Here is a 6,021-nt window from a genome sequence, read left to right as displayed (position 1 = left end):
ACGATATTATAGCAACTGTATATTTCTGAACGATATTGATACATTCGTTCATCTTGCTGTCAATTCCATCGATATCACATGTTGTTACAGCAAGCTCTTTATTCCATTTATGAACTCATATATGCTTTTTCATTTTCTAGAAAAATGATATTGTTCTACAAAGAGTCACTGTTTTTTTCTCTTTGAAATGCTATAGTATAGATCCCGAAGATTTTTTTCGCATTGAACATGATAATGTTAATAAAATTTACGTAGTACATCAGGATTTTGAATAAATTGAGGTGAAATGATAAATTTTTTGCCATTTTCGAGATTTTGTACAGCGAATCAAATATTGTTCTAAATGAAGTGTATGACATCTAAAGTACAATTTCAAGAGCTTTCAAATAAATATTAGTTTATTTATTGTACAATTTGCTTTTATCAAATTATATGTAACTATACGATACAATTCTGTATAATTATATAGTTGAACAAAAAAAATCACTTTTTTCTCTCTCTAAAATGCCATAGTATATTTTATCGCGCTAAACGAAGTCATCAGAATGGATGTAACACATCAGATTTTTTGGTAAATTGGGGTGTAGTTGATTGAGAGACAGTAAATTGAGATTTTTTACTCATTTCATCCCAAATTGCTACACAGAGAGAAAAATTTATTTGGACTCAAAATTCCTATTTACATTTATTTCATTAAAACAATTTAATTTTGAATAAAAAAATATTTTGTTTAATCCCCAAAATTTAGATTGAATGCGATCAATTAAATTTCTCAATTTAAAGACTCGATTTGATTGAAATATTCTAATGATTAAATTTATCAAATTTAAAGAAATCTTTCTCTCTATGTACGCAAATTCTGACAGTATCATGTGATTCAGTGAACATTTTCAGAATTAGATTATGATACTTTATGAGAATTCGTTGAACAATGTCATTTGTCGCATCTATCTTACGTTCCAGATTTGTATTAAATTATTTTATATACATACATATATATATATATATATATATATATATATATATATATACCTACAATTCTGTTATCGTATATAATAAAGTTTATACGCGTTGAAAGGAATATGTTCTACCACTGATACGATTACCTCATGTAAAATATACTCAATATCCAGTATTATTGCGAGTTCGACATTTTCACTAGATACAGGCGAATGTTGTCGTATCTCTCGTAGACAGGGAGGATACATGGGACAGATGCGCGAGTCGTTACGGGCGAGAAGGATGCCGAAAGCGCCGAATGAAATGTGAATCCGATGGTGCAGAATAGAACACCGGGGGTGCCAGGTGTTCGGAGAGGTTTATTTTCGATTGCAGTTTCACCGAGTGCTGGTGTACAGGGGGCGGGTTACGCGGTGTCGTGTATTTTTAGTGATCGCATGGCATGCGGTACACCACCGCGACGTTTCGACACAACTCGAAATAAGATGTTTATCGAACCACTCGAACGGATCGTCTCGCATTAAAGGATTTTTGGAAAAAATGGATCAGCGTTAGTTAAACGAAGAGTAATCGTTTTCGTTTCCATATAAAACAAAACGCGCTGAAAATGAATGGAAATGAATGTTCGTGTAAATGTAATAAACCGTATATCATTGTACTTCCCTTACTTCGTTAGTGTAAAATGATACGCAACGTGCGAAAATTAGCACACTCTAAAACAGACTAGTTTATTTTTTTTTAGATAGAATAATTTTCGCCCTATTTCCGACTCACCTAAGAATATCATGGATTTACGAATGATTGAAATTCGATCGATTATTTTCAGAAACACTATTATATACTGTACACAAGTGTTGGCGATTATTTCGAGAAGCGGTTACGTTTCACGCGTGCTTTCAAAGACCACTTCTTTTATTAGAAACTCGACAGATCGTTGACCTTACTAAACTTAAAAATCGCACGCGTTTTCTTATCGATTAACAAGATTGCGTAACGTAAGATGTATCGCGGCGTCTCAGAGTCTAATCCAGTTTCAATTGTCGGCGTGATGCATCACTATGTTACACAACCTTTTTGAATATTCGTATATTCTACGAGGATACGAAGTGACAAGTCTTGATTAGGCTTATCTTGCCAGAGATTAGATACTTTCCGGGCGCGCATGCCGTAGCATTTATTGAAATGAGGTGATGAGATCGTGATTTTCTGGTAAACATCGAATGCAGAGCGAGGCGCGCCTTTATTTATTCGCAAATCGATCGATCTGCTAAGCCGTAGCCCTGAGAAAACTGTATGATTGAAAAAACTCACGGATAATATGCGGATCAGCGCAGATAACATCTTAAAAAAGTTTCTTCAAAATTTGCAGTTTTTCTCTTTTTGCAATTACTTTTTCTATGCAAAACAATTTTCATGAAATTTGTACTTTTCACAATGCTAATTTATTTTCTAAACTTATATTTCTTATATATAAAAAAATATTCTTAATCTAATAGATAAATTTTGTAATAAAATTAAAATTTCATAATTTTACAAATAGTATTAGAAAATCTTACTTCGTCGAATTCACGGTATCAAAATACGGAATTAGGTCAATGAGGCTGAAACTCAGTACATTGCAAAGCATCTCGATGAGCTACGAAGCTTGCTGCGAAACTTCAAGCTGCTTATTGACTTGTTCTTTTGCTTCGTCGTGAGTTCAAGAATACACGAGTGGCAACAGATGGCGAGGACTCAAGAAAAGTTCATCTTAAGGAACTTAGTCGAGAGTAATCCATGTGTTGATTCCGCCTCCGAGACAGAAGCGGTTTACTATTTACCCTCGTGCATTAAAGTGCATTCGTGGACAAGCTTCTGCAAAACTTATAGCGAATTCGATTGGACACACTCAGTGCACATTGATACATATTAAAGTCGTTACAAATTGACATAAAGATATGTGTTTAATATAAATACGAGTTAAACTACAAAGATCTCAATATACTTTATGTGCTGTTAAGTAAAATATTTATAATTCAAAATATTCAATAATTGCATTTTATTTTTACATTCAAATCAGTATTAACGACTTTAATACATGTATGTGTCAGTGCGCATATAGCAACAGAATTCGTTATTAATTTCGAAAAATATGACATTACTTTTCAGAAATGAATAAATGATAAAATAAAAAATTAAAGATTATATATAGTAAATTTGGAAATTTGTTGTTGTACCATCAATCTAAAAATAGACGATCTGGGTATAAATCATTTTTATAAGTAATTTTCTATCTTCAATTTTCACTTACATTTCAACAAAAAACGAATTATGACCGTCAATGAGATACTCGACGATAAGAGTTCTTCACGAGCGCTTCTCCAACTTTACCGATCACGCATGTCGCGCATGATAGAACTATGAAGAAAAACGGCACATATGTGCAAAGAGTTTATTACAATCATTGGACAACGAACTGTGAAATACTCGTAGTTCCTTTATATTTATAGGATTGTTATACAAACTGCTATCTTGTAATTTTATAAGAGAATTAAATAAAGTATTATAATAGTGACATATATTATCTTTTCCTTTCAGTTTCGCGTAACTATTAACGTACCTCGAGACTTAAATAATTCATACAAATCATAATGTGAACGACTGAAAAGATATCCGATGATTTTGTAAGATTCGTATAATATTCTTAAATTTTTGTTTATTATTTTATATTTTTAAATCTTTAATTTAAAAATTCTCACATTCTCAAATCATGAGATATCTGATTGTATATATGTGATTTTATATATGCCTTACAGTAAGTCAAGATAACATTTTTACGAGTTCAACAGATTGACTACAATAACTAATATGAATTAAGTAGTTTTGATTATAAAGTTGTTCTAGAAAAGACCTCCTCCACATTATTTTGTTATTTATTTGCATGTCGCCCTATATTTGTGTGAAACGCTTCGCGAAGCGGAATCCGAGCCGCGTGTAAAATACTATGAAGCACGAGGCCGTCACATGATAAAGTAAATCGAGTGTCTACGCACGTGTGTGCAGCAATGCTGAATGTGAGTGGCTAGCAGCGGATATTTCCGAATATACCTGACCGTTCACACCTTGCCTGAGTGTTTGAGAGTGCCATTTTCAAATATCTATATCAAGAACGAGCTGTGGCAAAAATATAATAACAAGAGAGAAAGTGGGTATCATTTCCAGAGGAGAAAAGGAGGCCAAATGAAAGATATGCAGGAATGGAAGATACGTTTTGCTATTCACTTTTGGAGACACAAATATATCTGATAAAGTAAAAAGTCCGTAAAAAAAAAAAAGAAAATGCAAATGCTAACGTTGCAAAATCAGTCGTGAAAGATTAACAAACATAATATTTCTGCCTTAGAGAACGGCGTAATATTCATAGTGAACAGACCGGGTGTGCTATGCTTATTTCTCCTGTTTGCTTTGGCACGAATGTCTAGCATCATCAAGTGGTTGCTCTACATTGTGAAGCATGTTAAACCACGACGGGGATTTATAGATAGCAAAAATAATAAATGTCTGCATTCGAGACGTAATACGAGACGTAAAAATCATTTGCACATCTGACATTACATAATCCTTTGACGAGGAGAAGTGCATTAATGTAACGAATACAACTGTATTCATTTTCATGTCGGTTGAAGAGTATAAGATATTAGAAGATAGACGTAACTTTCTATTTTTATTTTCTTCAGTTCGAAACAAAATTTTTCTTACAAAATCTTTCGAAAACGAAGAATGGCTTTTGACAGAAATATGTCTATCATTAAGTCGTCTAGTATAAGATTCTTAGCAACATTCTGCATTCTCAAGAGGTCATTTGCCCTTTATAATTATAACAGGTTACATGTTCTCTATTTTTAAATGGCCAAGATACATTGTGCCAGTTAATTTCCTGTCTATATATCTCATGACCGGTTTAAGTGGCCCTATTGCAAAAAACGATATGTATGGAAAGCTGGTTCTTAATTAATGGCACACCTAATATGCATGGAACGTAGACTGCGGCACAATCATTATTGTCGAACCTCTACCTAGCGAATCGGATCTCGCGATCATTCAGACAATTTTCTTCTCGCGAGTGAAAGCAACGCCGCTGGTAGCATCGAAGCCATCGTGATACTTTGCAGACAAGCACACTGCCTAGTATCCGCTTTCTTATAGGATCATATTAATTGCAAACTTGCACCCGCTAATCACTAGGAGTTTCCTCTTTCGCTCTCCTACTCGGCGATCCCGAGAACTGTATTTAATTGCAATGACCAACAGACGAGAGCGACGGAGATGGAGCGGAAAGAAGCATCTTGTTGTTTTTCTCGCGTGCGAAATGCACGATTCCATTGTGAGCGTGGCGATTTATTCGTGCCGGTGAAAGCTAGTGTTACAAAGATAAGCGTCGCTACTAACGCGATTTGTCGCTTTCTATAATTGCTAATTAGTTACAATGATTGACAATCACGAGTACCACGGATTGATAAAGTATCGTTTTTAATATTGATATCAGAAATTCACTCATTTACTGTTAAAAACTAAAATTAGTTCTAGGCATTCAATAATTAATTTGATACCGTATATATTTATTATTTGCAATTTTAACATAATTTTAAATTAATTCTCTTTATTTTTATTAACGAACCCACATCTTTATACAAACAAATTCAGTCAATTAAGGTTAAAAATTATGAATTACTTGTACTGATAATAAATCACGATTAGTTACACTACTGCAATAAGCGGGGCAAGGAAATTCTCATGAGAAAGTGCATTTCCATGAATGCGGTACTCAGCAATTATAATTTACAGTTGGCCCGACGAATCTAACAATTCTAGAAAAGCGTTTCGCAATACGCCCCGTATAAACAAGCCAAAGATATCGCGCGATGTTAGCTCACACACAAAAGTAAAGATAGAATCTCCACTAGTGGCGTGAGTTCGCAAGTATCGTTGTAACGAACGGGCACGCCTTTATTTTTGGATCACCAGATACATCCTGATTAATGACGGCCCGGTAGTGAGTTTAGATTGGCTCTCTCCCTCCCT

The sequence above is a fragment of the Atta cephalotes genome, assembly GCF_000143395.1.
Source record: "Atta cephalotes unplaced genomic scaffold scaffold00004, whole genome shotgun sequence".
NCBI classification, from domain to species: domain Eukaryota; kingdom Metazoa; phylum Arthropoda; class Insecta; order Hymenoptera; family Formicidae; genus Atta; species Atta cephalotes.
The sequence above is the reverse complement of the archived record's forward strand: the minus strand, read 5'-3'. Positions refer to the sequence as shown.